The sequence below is a fragment of the Bos indicus x Bos taurus genome, chromosome 1, assembly GCF_003369695.1.
Source record: "Bos indicus x Bos taurus breed Angus x Brahman F1 hybrid chromosome 1, Bos_hybrid_MaternalHap_v2.0, whole genome shotgun sequence".
NCBI lineage: Eukaryota > Metazoa > Chordata > Mammalia > Artiodactyla > Bovidae > Bos > Bos indicus x Bos taurus.
In genome coordinates this window covers 130,760,520-130,777,298 of record NC_040076.1, presented here as the reverse complement: position 1 = coordinate 130,777,298, position 16,779 = coordinate 130,760,520, and the positions used below count along the sequence as shown (strand labels likewise).

At 41.6% G+C, this 16,779-nt stretch overlaps 1 long non-coding RNA gene across 1 annotated transcript; it reads left to right on the top strand.

Moving 5' to 3' along the window:
- The first annotated feature begins 946 nt into the window (after positions 1 to 946).
- LOC113894691 lies at positions 947 to 14,256 on the top strand. Its single transcript, XR_003511638.1, has 3 exons — positions 947 to 1,298; positions 12,465 to 12,641; positions 14,215 to 14,256. It is a non-coding gene; the product is annotated as an uncharacterized LOC113894691 (long non-coding RNA).
- The last annotated feature ends 2,523 nt before the right edge of the window (positions 14,257 to 16,779 follow it).

The following is a 16,779-nucleotide window of genomic DNA, read 5'->3' as shown; positions in this document are numbered from 1 at the left end:
GGAAGTGCAGAGTCTTAATCACTGCACTGCCAGAGAAGTTCTAAGTTCTGTATATTTTTAAGTCAATTATCTAGTCGTTATTTCTGTACAGTCTAGATTCACTTGATAATCTCTCCAAGTTTCTGTGGTGTTATGTTATGTCATGTATCGTAGTAGTGTCTGACTCTTTGCAATCCCAAAGACTGTAACTCACCAGGCTTCTCTGTCCATGGAATTCTCCTGGCAAGAATACTGGAGTAGGTAGTCATTCCCTTCTCCAAGGGATCGTCCCAACCCAGGGACTGAACCCAGGTCTCCTGCACTGTAGGCAGATTCCTTACTACCTGAGCCACCAGGGAAGCCATGTTTCTGTGCAGACCCAGTGAAATACCAGAATAATAAACAGGAGAGGGGTGGGTCCACATTCTCAGGGTCAACAAATGTTTCAACCCAGATAAGGGTGGGCAAAGAGTAAGAAATGACTGAATTCTAAAGCTATGGTCTTTGTGTACTTAGGGTCTTAGAAGTTCAGAATTGAGAGAAATCTCTGAGAACTTTGAAATCACCCTCACATTTTTGTATAAAAAAGAAAAATCAAGGACCAGGGAGGAAGGCCAAGGTGCCATGGTCAAGGTCACACAGAGAGGTCATGGCAGAGCAAGACCTTTTGATATTTCCGCTTATGTAAGTTCCCCTTCATTATGTGGACAGGATAATAGATGAAAAAATGAAAATTTAGTCCGTTGCTTATATATGGAGGAATGGCCCAGGGGGTTCTGTGGACAAGCAGATATAAACCCTTATGATCATGAGTAGTCTCGCTACTGACAGCTCAGACTACTAACGGCCAGGACTTCCCTGGTGGGCCAGTGGTTAAGATTCTGCACTCTCAATGCAGGGGACCTGGGTTCGATCCCTGGTTGGAGAACTAGATCCCATGTGCTGCAACTACAACCCAACACAGCCCCCCAAAATAAAAAATATTGACTGCCTGCCTCTTGGACTGCTTTGTGCCAGGCACTGTGTGCATCCCTCATTTCATCCTTGCTCCACTCTTGAGGGTAAATGTTATTCTGCCCTGAGGACACTGATGCTCAAGAAGGCTAAACATGCCCATGGTCCTAGTGGACCCAGGTTGGTATTAAGATCTGCGCATCTTCAAAGGACTTGTGGTTTTCCCCTGTGTCATGCAGATACTTTGTGCTCAGAACAGAGTCCTTGAGAAAGTGACGGAGAGGTCAAGAGTGTGAAGGAAAAGTTCCAGAGGGAGAGGGCAAAGAGGATCTGGAGAACCCATTCAAGAAGCCTTCCTGGAAGAAGTAAGTCTGTAAAGAATTGAATGAAAGTGCATTGGAGGGAGGGAGGTGACAATAACAAGACATGTCTCGTCTATCAGTGGGTTTTCTTATACTCAATTTTTTGTGTCAAATAATAATTGTCAAGTTTGCTGTCTTTATTTATAAATTTTAAGACTATAAAATGAGGCAAGACTGGCTCTCTCAGCATAATTTCTTTTATTTATATGATATTCTCGAACAGACAAAAGTATAGTTGTTAAGAGTCAAGGGTGGAGGGAGAAGATGTGGATGACAAAGTGGCATGGGACGTTTTTGCCTGGGGGACTGTTCTGTGTCCTGAGATAGAAGTGGTCACTCCCACTTATACACTGTTAATACGCATAGAGGTGTACCTCCAAAAAGGCAACTGTACTGCATTTTCCAACTGATGAAAAAGCAAAATGTTATAAAATAAGGTACAGAAACTCACTGATGAGCACTTAGATTCCGATCACTAGGAACAAATGGATCTAGTTAAATTAGCCCACCCTTTGGTCTGTCATTCAAGGCCCCTCAGTGTCCAGTCCAGTGCCCAGCTGACAGCTGACCTCTCTACGTTTCCAGCTGAGGGCCAAGGGTCGGTTCCATCCAAGTGCAGCCTCCAGCTCTTCCATGGTCCCATTCGTCCATCTGAGCCTGGAGGAACGGGAGGAAGGGGTGAGTGGGGATCACATTCAGGCAGGAAATGCACCTCTCGCTCACAATATATAGTTTTTACAAGAAGCCTTTGTCACCACAGAGTATGCATGGCATTTCCCCTAAATCTATTCTCTTCTGAAATTAAACACAGGTAAAGAGATTCTCTAAAACAGGATGCGACTCTAAAGTAGCATTAAACCCTCTTGCAACTATAATAGCCACTGATACCATTTACTGAGTACCTCCTCAGGGGATCAGGAATTTTCTCTGTCTGCATTGTCTGATTTATCCCTCACCATCAGCCTTCAAGGGAGGAGAACCATTGCTCACACAAGGAAATTCAAGCTCAGAGAGGTGGCACCACCTGCCAGAGGTCACAAGGCTGGGCCCTGGCAGAGCTGGGCTTTTCGTCTTGGTCTCTGTCCCCAGGAGCTGGTGTGCTTGCTCTGAATTCCAATGGGGCCACCCCAGTCCTACCAAGCAGCCAGCCCTGGCCCACCCCTCCTCTTAACCCTCCTCCCCAGTTCCCACCACTGGCAGTGCCACTCTGCCTTGCTGGTCTCCCCTACCCTCAATTTGTCCCTACTCTCACTCCTCCCTTTAAGAGATCTGTCCTGGCTTTGAATCCATCTGTTCCCAGCTCTCCATCCTTCCCTGTTATGCTCTGAGAACCAGTAGCTTGGAAACAGGAAAGAAACACACTAAGTTGGAAAATGAGTGCCTGGTACTTACTCCATGTGGTTCTCCACGCTTGTCCTTACAGACCTTGTTATAAACAGTGGGCAAGATTTATAGGCTGTTGACTGGGAATCAGAAACTATTATTCTGTCTCTCTCTCTTTATACATAGATATGAATGCTGGAAGGAACCACAGCCCTTATCTCTTCCAAGCTCTAGGGACTGCAGAAAATCTTGTGGGCAAACCTAAGAATCTAGTAGTGTAGATCCATAGTACATAAAGTGGATGTATCTGCATCAACTGGGATCTTGTTAGCAATGCAGATTCTCAGGCCCCTGCCCAGACTTGCTGAACCAGAAACTCTGGAGGTGGAGCCCAGCAAACTGGGTTTCAACAAGACCTCAAGCTGATTCTGCAGTAACATATTTTTGAGATCTATAGATGGAAACTAGTGCTTCTAACACCTTTATGTGCATAAAAATTACCTGAAGATAGGGTTGCCAGAGGAGAAGGCAATGGCACCCCACTCCAGTACTCTCACCTGGAAAATCCCATGGATGAAGGAGCCTGGTAGGCTGCAGTCCATGGGGTCGCTAAGAGTCAGACATGACTGAGCAACTTCACTTTCACTTTTCCTTTCATGCATTGGAGAAGGAAATGGGAACCCACTCCAGTGTTCTTGCCTGGAGAATCCCAGGGATGGGGGAGCCTGGTGGGCTGCCGTCTATGGGGTTGCACAGAGTTGGACATGACTGAAGTGACTTAGCAGCAGCAGGGTTGCCAGATTTAGCAAATATTTTTTATATTTTAGGTACGTTTATAGGACATACTTATACTAAAGAAAAAAACAAATACTTTTCCTTGTTTAATCTGAAATGGAAATGTAATTGCCTATCTTGTATTTTTTCTGGCAGTTCTGCCTGAGGTCTAGCTTCTGATTCAGTGGTTCTGAGGTGAAACCTGAGATTCAGCATTTCTAACAAACTCCCTGGTGAGGCCAGAGCTGCCAAACCATGCTGACAGCAAGGACCTAGAGCTATTTGTTAAATGCAGATTCCTGGACCTTCCCCCAACCTACTGATTCAGAACATCCAAGGAAGACATTGATTTGGACTATTGTGACAGAGGGGCTGTGTATTCTGAGTCACGAACATTCCATCTACAAACTTTGGGGGAGTCGTTCTATAAGTTCAGGTCTTAACCTTTACATGTAACTCCATACACACAATAGTTAGTGGAGGTGAGCCAAGAATGGGGGCCTCTGCTGAAAGACAGGAGAGGAAGGGAGGCTCGAAGAGGTAAATGGAGAACTCACCAAGGGAGTGGAGGACCCAGGAAACTGGAGGTCTGGTGCATCTGTAACAGAGGGAGCAAAACTCAGGGCTGCTGGTCTCCCAGGCTTACCAAAGACAATCAGATCTTATCAGAGTGGACCACGCTTGTGGGTACATTTATTGAACCCTCTTGCATTAAGAACTCTATTTTTTTTGTTCAGTCACTCTGTCGTCTGACTCTGCAACTCCATGGAGAGCAGCATGCTAGGCTTCCCTGTCCTTCACTATCTCCCAGAGTTTGCTCAAACTCATATCCATTGAGTCAATGATGCCATCCAACCATCTCATCCTCTGTCACCCCCTTCTCCTCCTGCCCTCAATCTTTCCCAGCACCAGGGTCTTTTCCAATAAGTTGCTTCTTCACAACAGGTAGCCAAAGAATTGGAGCTTCAGCTTCAGCATCTGAACTCTATGGATTTTATCTTATTTCAGTTTATTCTCAAACAATGTTTAAAGTTTGAAATTCTTCCTCTCATTTAGTAGATGAAGAGCCCAAGGGAGCTAGCCCAAGGTCATACAGCTGTTAGGTCCTAGAGTCAGGATTTGAATACAGGTCTGTGACCGGAGTGCTCTCCACTGCACGTGTCACTCTGGATTCTTATATTTATGGAAGGTGCTGAAGCACAGTGGTGGCTCCAGGGGCAACTAGCCACTGCCCTCCACAACTGCAGCCACAGGCCCTTTTCTCATGGCATCTGCCTTCAGCCCCCTCCCAGCTGGGCCTCTCCACCCCATCAGATGACACCCCAGAGCATCACCCACACAGACCCAGCCTGCTCCATGACTCACTGACTGGCTTGTTTCTCCTGAGGAGCATGGCCTGCATGGTGGAAGCTTCTCGAGAGCCCCGAGCCCCCCACTTCATTAGACCCATTAACCTCCTCCTCTTGCTGTTGTGGGATTAGTCATGTATTTATTCTTGATGCACTTCTGTTTCCTTTCATCTTCCAGAACAGTCTTTTCAGTTTAAGTTTCTACCTGGACATGATGAAATTCCAGGCATGTTCTCAACTCTATCCCAGGTTTCAAAGTGTATTAGTTTGAAGAATTTCTCTCCACCCAAGGAAATGATATTGGTCTGAGCCAGGCTGAAATAGTCAGAGGTCTCAATCTCACCACTGTGGATGAGATGTCAGAATTTCAAACTCATAATCTTATTGATTCTTCATCCTTTTGTTCTTTTCCGTACTTGTCATGAGAGTTGAGTTTGTGTAATTTGGAGGGGTGTCTGATTGGCTCTGGTTTGATTCTGACCTATTTGTGTCATTTAATTAAGAGCAGCAGCCAACTGACAGACCACTCAAGGACATCCCGGCAACTCCTGCTATTCCAAAGTCCAGGCAATTATTTGGGTTTTAGAAAAGTGACTTAATCAGATCATCAGCTTGGGATGGATCTTGTTTTGCCTTTAAGCAAGCTCTAGCCATCCTCTTAGAGTCCACCAGTGAATAGAATAACCAAGAAACACGCAGCTCTTTTCAAGGATGGGAAAGGGAAAGAAAAGTCCTATTTCTCCAGTATTTAGGTTGTGCCTGACACTTAACTAATTTAATCTTCTCAATAGCTTTAGGTTATAGATCTTTAGTTAGTTCAGTTCAGTTGCTCAGTCATGTCTGACTATTTGAGACCCCATGGACTGCAGCATGCCAGTCTTTCCTGTGCATCACTAACTCCTGAAGCTTACTCAAACTCATGTCCATCGAGTCAGTAATGCCATTGAACCATCCCATCCTCTGTCCTCCCCTTCTCCTCTTACCTTCCATCTTTCCCAGCATCAGGCTCTTTTCCAATGAGTCAGATCTTCGCATCAGGTGGCCAAAGTATTGAAGTTTCAGCTTCAGCATCAATCCTTCCAATGAATATTCAGGACTGATTTCCTTTAGGATGGATTGGTTGGATCTCCTTGCAGTCCAAGGGACTCTTAAGGGTCTTTTCCAACACCACAGTCCAAAAGCATCAATTCTTCAGACCTCAGCTTTCTTTATAGTCCAACTTTCACATCCATACATGACCACTGGAAAAACCATAGCTTTGACTAGATGGACCTTTGTTGGCAAAGGAATGTTGTGCTTTTTAATATGCTATCTAGATTGGTCATAGCTTTTCTTCCAAGGAGCAAGCGTCTTAATTTCATGGCTGCAGTCACCATCTGCAGTGATTTTGGACCCCCCAAAAATAAAGTCTCTCACTGTTTCCATTGTTTCCCCATCTAAATGCCATGAGGTGATGGGACCAGATGCTATGATCTTAGTTTTCTGAATGTTGAGCTTTAAGCCAACTTTTTCACTCTCCTCTTTCACTTTCATCAAGAGGCTCTTTAGTTCTTCTTCACTTTGTGCCATAAGGGTGGTGTCATCTGCGTATCTGGGATTATTGATATTTCTCTCAGCAATCTTGATTCCAGCTTGTGCTTCTTCCAGCCCAGTGTTTCTCATGATGTACTCTGCATATAAGTTAAATAAGCAGGGTGACAATATACAGCCTTGACATACTCCTTTTCCTATTTGGAACCAGTCTGTTGTTCCATGCCCAGTTCTAACTGTTCCTTCTTGACCTGCATTCAAATTTCTCAGGAGGCACATCAGGTGATCTTGTATTCCCATCTCTTGAATAATTTTCCAGAGTTTGTTGTGATCCACACAGTCAAAGGCTTTGGCATAGTCAATAAAGCAGTAGTAGATGTTTTTCTGGAACTCTTTTGCTTTTTCAATGATGCAACAGATGTTGACAATTTGATCTCTGGTTCCTCCGCCTTTTCTAAATCCAGCTTGAACATCTGGAAGTTCATGATTCACATACTGTTGAAGCCTGGCTTGGAGAATTTTGAGCATTACTTTGCTAGCATGTGAGATGAGTGCAATTGTTTGGTAGTTTGAACATTCTTTGGCTTTGCCTTTCTTTGGGATTGGAATGAAAACTGATCTTTTCCAGTTCTGTGGCCACTGCTGAGTTTTCCAAATTTGCTGGCATATTGAGTGCAGCACTTTCACAGCATCATCTTTTAGGATTTGAAATAGCTCAACTGGAATTCCATCACCTCCACTAGCTTTGTTTATAGTGATACTTTCTAAGGCCCACTTGACTTCACATTCCAGGATGTCTGGCTCTAGGTGAGTGATCACATCATCGTGATTATCTGGGTCATGAAGATCTTTCTTCTGTAGTTCTTCTGTGTATTCTTGCCATCTCTTCTTAATATCTTCTGCTTGTGTTAGATCCATACCATTTCTGTCCTTTATTGTGCCCATCTTTGCATGAAATGTTCCCTTAGTATCTCTGATTTTCTTGAAGAGATGTCTAGTCTTTCCCTTTCTATTTTTTTCCTTTATTTCTTTGCATTGGTCACTGAGGAAGGCTTTCTTATCTCTCCTTGCTATTCTTTGGAACTCTGCATTCAAATGGGTATATCTTTCCTCTTCTCCTTTGCCTTTCATGTCTTTTCTTTTCTCAGTTATTTGCAAGGCCTCCTCGGACAACTATTTTGCCCTTTTGCAATCTTTTTTCTTGGGGATGGTCTTGATCACTGCTTCCTGTACAGTGTTACGAACCTCCATCCATAGTTCTTCAGACATTGTCTATCTGATCTAATCCCTTGAATCTATTTGTCACTTCCAGTGTATAAGCATAAGGGATTTGATTTAGGTCACACCTGAATGGTCTAGTGGTTTTCCCTACTTTCTTCAATTTAAGTCTGAATTTGACAATAAGGAGCTCATGATCTGAGTCATAGTCAGCTCCCAGTCTTGTTTTTGCTGACTATATAGAGCTTCTTCATCTTTGTCTTACTAGGAAGATATCTATTAGCATAGATCTTACTATCCCCATTTTACAGATTACAGAGTCTAGCCCCAGAGGTTAAGAAACATGCCCCAAGTTCAAACAGCCAGAAAACCCAGAAAAGCCTGGGATAAGAATTCAAGTCTGTTTGATTTCAAAGTCATTGTGTTTTCATTCTGAGTAGGTTGGAGAACTTCTTCATTTAGCCCGAAAAGTAAAAAACTTGTTTATTTTAAATTGTTTCTGTGTTTTTTAATGGGTGGAATATGTGTTATTTAAAGTACTGAGGCTCTTAGTCAACCAGATATCAGTACTCACCAAAAGCTCTGCTAGTAAGTGGGAAATACAGGAAATATATTAAGAAGTGTAGATCAGTGGAATAATACAGGGTTCTGAGAAACAGCCCGAGATATCAGTGGGGGGAGTGGTAGACTATTTAATAAATGGTATTGAGGCCACTGACTTTTCAAATAAGATATAAAGTTAAATTCTTATCTCATACTGTACATAAAAACTAACTCCAGGCAGCATATATATTTAAAAATTTAAGCAAGAAAAAATATATAGGAGAATATCTTTGTGATCTTAAGGCAAGGAAAACACAAAAAATAGAAATAATAATGGGAAATGTAGGTAAATGGGGCTGCCATACACTATATGCAGGTCAGGAAGCAATAGTTAGAACTGGACATGGAACAACAGACTGGTTCCAAATAGGAAAAGGGTACGTCAAGGCTGTTTATTGTCACCCTGCTTATTTAACTCATATGCAGAGTACATCATGAGAAACGCTGGGCTGGATGAAGCACAAGCTGGAATCAAGATTGCCAGGAGAAATATCAATAACCTCAGATATGCAGATGACACCACTCCTATGGCAGAAAGTGAAGAGGCACTAAAAAGCCTCTCGACGAAAGTGAAAGAGGAGAGTGAAAAAGTTGGCTTCAAGCTCAACATTCAGAAAACGAAGATCATGGCATCCAGTCCCATCACTTCATGGGAAATAGATGGGGAAACAGTGGAAACAGTGTCAGACTTTATTTTTCTGGGCTCCAAAATCACTACAGATGGTGATTGCAGCCATGAAATTAAAAGACACTTGATCCTTGGAAGGAAAGTTATAACCAACCTAGATAGCATATTCAAAAGCAGAGACATTACTTTGCCAACAACGGTTCGTCTAGTCAAGGCTATGGTTTTTCCAGTGGTCATGTATGGATGTGAGAGTTGGACTGTGAAGAAAGCTGAGCACCAGAGAATGATGCTTTTGAACTGTGGTGTTGGAGAAGACTCTTGAGAGTCCCTTGGACTGCAAGGAGATCCAACCAGTCTATCCTAAAGGAGACCAGTCCTGGGTGTTCATTGGAAAGACTGATGCTGAGGCTGAAACTCAAATACTTTGGCCACCTCATGCGAAGAGTTGACTCATTGGAAAAGACTCTGATGCTGGGAGGGATTGAGGGCAGGAGGAGAAGGGGACAGAGGATGAGATGGCTGGATGGCATCACCGACTCGATGGACATGAGTTTGAGTGAACTCCGGGAGTTGGTGATGGACAGGGAGGTCTGGCGCGCTGCGATTCATGGGGTCGCAAAAAGTCGGACATGACTGAGCGACTGAACTGAACTGATGCATTTTAAATTTCTTGTAGAATCAAAGGCTCCACTTAAAAAGTTAAAAGATGAGAAGCAGGCTGAGAGAAGATAATGACAAGACATATAACAGTCAAGATTAGTACTGAGAATGTTTTTAAAAACACAAATCAATACCCCCAAGAGAGACAGCTTAGTAAATAAATGAGCAAAGATTATGGAGCAAGAATTTCACAAAGAGAAATGCATATCCCCTACTACGCAGAATAAACAAATGAAAAGATGTTCACTTCACAGGGAAATAACAAAAAAATACATTTGTCAAAAATAAAGTAATATTTCATAATTTATTAACTATAAGTGAGAAAATGAGCCAATGGAAACTGTCACCTACTACTGTTATTTGTGTAAATTTGTATGGCCATTATGGAACGTATTTGGGTAATTTCAGATTAAAATGTACAGTGAGCATGGCCACTCAGAAACCCACTTTCAAACAATTTCCTAGAGCATCTTTCAGGCAGATAGATGCAGGACCAGCTCCATAGGCACGTGTAGTCCTACAGTGCTGTGTCCTTGGGAGGGCCCTGTGCTTGGTTTCATGTTCTGCTTTCACCGTTTTGAAATTCTTGACAGTTTTGAACTTGTGCTTTTAACTGAAGTTCCGTGGGACAGTGGAGTGTGTCCTGGGCAGAGGAGGTGGGTGTAATATACATGCCTCCATTGCTTATTAATATTCAGGTCGTCCCCTGGGCACAGCATTCTAGTGGAACTCTGATGTGGGAAAGTTTAGCGGGGCCCAGAGTAAGAATAAGGTTAAGCATGTAATGTCAATGACAGAGTAATCGTGAAGCTGACACCCCCAAGAGGCCACACTTCTCTTGAACCAGAACTTGCTTCAAATGCAGAAAGAAGACCTCAGCAACCAGGGACCTCTGTCTTAGCCTTTCTCACTCGCGTTGCTTCCCTGTATCAACCAACAACTTACCCTGAAAATGATGACACAGAAGGAAAGGGAAAGACAGAACACCTCAATTCCTTTTGATCTCAGTGCTTCCTTACTCATCAGTAAGTTGAGGGCAGAGTGTGGGTAGAAGGTGCCGGAGTCATAAAAAAAAAATGAAAACACTTCTAGTAATTTTATGCAGTGTTTCTACTTTTTCTGGTACAAATGGTACATACCTATACAGGAGCTGCAAGATTAGTTATAGGATTTCAATGATTCCCTATAAGTGTTAAATATGCTTACATTTGCCTTTAAAACTGGCATTGTATAATATACTATATACCATTGAAAGGTAAAATTCCTGATAATAATCTACATTTCTCATCTTTCTTAGAGCAGTATTCAGTTCAGTTCAGTTGCTCAGTCATGTCCGACTCTTTGTGACCCCATGAATCGCAGCATGCCAGGCCTCCCTGTCCATCACCAACTCCCGGAGTTCACTCAGACTCATGTCCATCGAGTCAGTGATGCCATCCAGCCATCTCATCCTCTGTTGTCCCCTTCTCCTCCTGCCCCCAATCCCTCCCAGCATCAGAGTCTTTTCCAATGAGTCAACTCTTCGCATGAGGTGGCCAAAGTACTGGAGTTTCAGCTTTAGCATCATTCCTTCCAAAGAAATCCCAGGGCTGATCTCCTTCAGAATGGACTGGCTGGATCTCCTTGCAGTATTAGGATGGCAAATTTTAAAAGTTTGTTACAAGTTGAGAGAAAGAGAGATCATGGAAGAAAAGAAAAGGTTTTATATTTTAGTTCCTCTAATAGCACTTTCCCCTACGCTTTCCACAGCAGACAGAGGCCAGCCCTACAGCTCCATTTTGCACTAGCCAGCCCTCTGTAGTTGCACATGGGAACATGAACAAGAATGCCCATTTAAGCGAAATTGTAAAGGTGAAAAAATGGAAACAATTCAAAGTTCAGGAATAAATGATGGGATAGATTATGGCATAGTCAATAGGATGGAATAAATATATTGGCCAAATCTGTGGGTACATAGTGAAGATAAAAAACAAGGCTAAAAAAAGAAAAAGAAATGCTGCTCATATATAAGTATACCATAAACTTTAATTAACAAAATTATTTAAAATATTTTTAAAAGGCTGAGAAAAAAATAAAACTAGAGGGCATTACACAAAGTATGCAATCATGCATATATTTAATTGTGTAAAGCAACCACAAAATTTATTACCTATGGATACACTTTTATGTGTATATAGAAACATTGACCAGGCACACACCAAGTTCATGATAGTGACTTTATTTAGGGAGAGAAAGAGAGAAAGAATGGGGCCAGGAAGAGGATGATGGAGGAGTTTATTTTAAATCTTTTATTTCTTAAAAAAACAAAAGTTTATTACAATGAATGTTGCATACATGAGTTTGATACATTGTTCTCAGTGGTTTCCATATTTGTTTAATTTTTAAAAAACCCTCCTAAGTTCAGTTAGATAGACTGGCTATGTCTCCTACCATCCCTTCGGGCCAAAAGCAATTTCCAAAGAAGAAAAAGAAACTACAGTGAGAACACAGAGCCACCCCTGCCCCCTGTTTGTTTCTTTTAACAAGATGCTAAAACATGGTTCTATCTATTTGGCAACATGGGAGATATGGCAGTGAGGCCTGGAGTAAATCTCTCCAGGGTTCGTGAGCAGAGTTTGTGCACAGACCATTAGCGAATCATTTGGTTGGCAAAGGAAGATACATTATGCATCTGATTTCCAAAATAATACTGGTGTTTTCTTTCTTGAGTCAATCTTTTTTTTTTTTTTAACGTACATGACTTTTACATCCTACATTTGCTACTAAGTCAGACTCTTTGGAATCATCCATTGCAGTCTGGGAGGATGGTCACATTCTTGGCCATGGACCAGACCAGAAGGCAGTGGTGATGATACCATGATGCACACAGCCTCTCAGCCCCTGCTCCCATATGGAGCTGAAACAGCTCTTTAAGCTCTGAAGGATTGAGCTCACTGTATGCATAATATAAGATGGAAATGACTTTGGTTGCAAAGGCAGGATGTAGTCCATTCATGTAGAAAACCATTGCAATAAAGTGAAAAGAAAGTTACTCTAGGAAAGTGATGCTTGGTTTGGGTTTTGTTTTACATCCTTCCTTTCCAGACATTGGCTTCATTGCTGGGAACTTGGCTGCTGTTTGAGGTCTGGCTCTCTGGAAACAACATGGTACTGATAAGGGTCCCTGGAAGTCGACCTGTTCAAGTTCAGCCCAACATTCTTCTGTCTTGCAGCCTCATTCCTCACCTCCATTGCTCTCCGCCATGAGCAAATCACACCCAGGTAAGTAACAGGGGCCTTCCATGTCACTTTTAATGGACATAGCACTTAGTTCACAGCCTGCACCTCTACTATTTTTCTACTGAAACCTCAAATTTTGACAAAGATGAAACATGGCCAGCATCCAAAGGACAATTCAAAATGTCAGTGTCTCTAACATAGAAAGTAGAAAGAAAAATAAAAGCTTCTACAAAAAATTAGATGGCATTTAAAATTATTTTCAATAACTCACCAGTAAGCCCCTTTTCATCCAAGTTGGTTACTAAAATGGAATTAACCCTTTATGAATAATTTATAATACTTACCCTAACTTATACTGCAAATAACTCACAAAACAGTGAAGGCTTTTCTCCCTGACATCTGTAGACTGCCACAATGGACTTGAATTGCCTCCCACTAACTGTTCATTAAGGGTGCAGGGGGTGTGGCAAGAGCAGAACCATCAGTAAGTAGAGTTGTGGGAGCCTTTTGTGTTTCAAGGTGAAAACTGATACTGAAAGGGATCTGCTGAGTCAGGGGACCTTCTGTCTGGCTTAGTGCTTTGACGCTGATGGCCATGTGGTTGGGATCCTGGAACTTTATCAGTTTATATTATACTATACCTGCATAAAAATCAATATACAATTAGCTATCAATTAATTTAGACCCCTGAAGAGAAGAACAGACAACAAAAAATCCCTCCCAGAGAACTTACAACCCTATCCACAAATCAGTAATATTCATCTTTGGAATATGTGACTTGATTTTTATTTCTACCAATTTGCCTCCCTAACTGAGTGTGATTTAGACTTCTCCGACAGTTCGTTTGCAGTTGGTATAGATAGTGAGAGGAGAGACCTGGGCAGATGGTTTGAGGAGAGTGGTCAGTTGTGGAAAAATCAAATTTCACAGTATACAGTCCCCACCAAAGGTTGAGAATCTGCGGACTGGATGCTGATTTGTAATAAGATAAGAGTTGTTCCTTTGCCTGTTTACAACATCTTTCCTTCCTCTAAATCAGATCTGTGTCCTGTAAGAGGAGGAGATGAGGGGTGGGAAGCAGTTGTGATTTGTTTCCATTTTGCAGATTGTACTCAGCAATACAGGAGAGTTCTCCCAGACCATGAGAGTCCATGAGACCACATGGCCTATTGCTTGGAAGCTGAGTCCAGTGCCACAAACATCCTAACACCAAGCTCACTTCTGCAGCAAAGCAAAAGTCTACGGACTGAGCACACAGCTGCTGATGACAGGACTCACTCTAGAGACGCAGGAGCGCTAAATGTTTGCTGCCCCTATGAACATACTGGGTACTGTTTGGAGAGAAGCCCCATTGCTCCAGTTGGAATAGCCCTGGCCTTGCAGAACAGGGACCATGCTCCTTGTCTTATTGCAAATCATTGCTTTTCCCAACACCTCCTGAAATTAGCATTTTTAAATGTTACTAAGTAGTGTTTATATTTACTTTAATATTGCTTAAACTTCATCTAGTAGCTAGGTATACCTTAATCTATCTAATTACTATCTTATATAGTGTTTGACATTTAATTTTTTCCAGTTTTTCAGAATTACAGATAATGCTTTTTTCATATTGAAGGAAAAAAAAGAGTCCCTTGGACAGCAAGGAGATGAAACCAGTCAATCCTAAAGGAAATCAGTACTGAATATTCATTGGAAGGACTGATGCTGAAGCTGAAACTCCAATACTTTGACCACCTGATGCGAAGAGACAACTCATTAGAAAAGACTCTGATGCAGGGAAAGGTTGAGGGCAGAAGGAGAAGGGGGTGAATGAGGATGAGATGGTTGGATGGTATCACTAACTCAATGGACATGAGTTTGAGCAAGCTCTAGGAGATGGTGAAGAATAGGGAAGTCTGGTACGCAGCAGTTCATGAGATTGCAAAGAGTTGGACATGACTTAGCAACTAAACAACAACAGATAATTCTACAAAGAATATTTTTGCTTATGGCTTTTTTTCTATTGAGTTATTTTTTCAGATTTCTTCTCATATGTGTTATCACTAGGTTAAAGTCTAGAATCACTTTAAGTTCCTTTGCATTTTGCTTTCTAAAAAGGATATTCCAATATACAGTTGTTTTAAATTTTGTTTTGACTACCTTTATATAATACATTTATTAAAAAGTGCTTTTCTTATTTTTCATCTTGATCTTCTCAAAGTTCTAGCCCTAGACTTCAGGGCTACACCATAATACTATTTGAACTAACTAACCCTCTGCTGTTCTCATGTGAATTCAAACCCTTGTCAAAGAAATATAACGCTGGTTTTCTCCACTGACCTATCCCACTTATGCAAATGGACCTCAAATTTTCCCTTCCTAAGATAAAAAGATATTATCTTCTTCTGGAAAATAGAATCAGTATGGTCTGATTTGGGCTTCCCTGTTAGCTCAGCCTGTAAAGAATCTGTCTGCAATGCAGGAGACCCAGGTTTAATCCGTGAGTTGGGAAGGCCCCCTGGAGAAGGGAATGGGTACACACTCCAGTATTCTTGCCTGGAGAATTCCATGGACAGAGGAGGCTGGTGGGCTACAGAGCAAGAGTCAGACAGGACTAAGTGACTAACACTTTATTCATGGTCTGATTTCGGGTTACGGAAAATGATCTTCCTGTTAACAAGTCTTTGTGTTCTAGTGGTACCCAGGAGTAGGAAGGCTGGAAGAGAATAAAGAAAGGATTCAAAGGCAACAAGGACAGTCTGGTCTTTTAAAATAAATTTCCAGTATAGTGGAGTGAGAGGTGGGAGGGAGGATCAGGAGGAGGGAACATACACGTACCTCTGGCTGATTCATGTTGATGTATGGCAGAAATCAACACAATGCTGTAGAGCAGTTATCCTCCAATTACAAATAAACAAATTTCATTAAAGAATAAATTTCCAGTGTAACACAGAAGCACATGCACATACTTGCACACACACCCCTGAGCCTTCCAAATGTTGAAACATTACCTCCAGATGGGTTTGCCCTGAAACTTTTTTCTTAGAAGAAAACCCTGATTCCAGTTTGTTTTCTTGGTAGATGATAAAAGGACAAGCCATAAGAAAACTTAATTTGAAATCAGAAGAGCCAGTAAGTTTCACTAGCCTCTTTCTCAAAAAGTAACCAGCACTTACATGTATAAAATTATTACAGTATCTAGTACTACTATAAACACAGTTCTTGAACTGGAAGCTGACCCAAATTTCTACTCCCCAAGCTTTCTCCCATGTGCAGCCCTCTTCTGTCTTTTGCTCAGTGTCCCTTGGGTTTTTACCAGCATCCAAAATGTTCCCTTCCTTTGGGCTCTGCAGCAGTTACCCTACCGGTTAATGAGATTGCATTAATGTCTCAGGGCAATGGTGCCATCTTGTGAACACTTGGAATGCTGCAGTTTCATCCCAAAGTAAAGTTGCATTTTCCCAACTACAGGCACAAATGAGACTTTGTCTTTTTACTGCTTTTAGATCTAGGCTGAGAGGGGTCCCATATGGCTGAAGATGTCAAGAGGGTAGGGGGTAGACAATCTGTAGTGTCTGTTGGTCATGTCTCTTGAGATCTTGAATAAACCTTGGGAACTTGTATGAGAGTTGTTGCAAATCTGTTTACAAGATGCATCATTAATTTATTAGACCTGATCGGAAAGCTTTTCCCATAGCACAGTAATATGGCAACATTGTACTACAGGTGAGTTGGCATGCTGTGTGACTTGATTTACTCTTGTGAAATAATTACTTTACTGGACATGTGGTCTTTAATCAGAATCAATTCTGTGATTTAATTTTTTAAATATGAGAAATATTTTCACTTCAGAAACTCACCAACTTTGTGAATTTTGTGAAATTGGATATTCCAGTTGAAATATGTATTAGAGTTTGGGATATAAGACACAGGACTTTAATAATGATTTTTAAAACCCTAAAAGTATTCGGAGAAATGTTTGAGTCAGCACAGAATTTATATAATTTAGCAAATATGTTAATAATAAAATTTTGTGGTAAAATTATTTTCTTAAAGAAAGCATAAACTTTCCTTTTGATGAACCTCTTTCTTGTACGATTTAACTAAAGGCCAGAATGTGTGCAAGTATCCTTTGGAAGGAAGAAACTGGTATTCTTCTAAGCTACTCCTAAAAAAGGTGTTTGTTCAACTAAAATGTGTT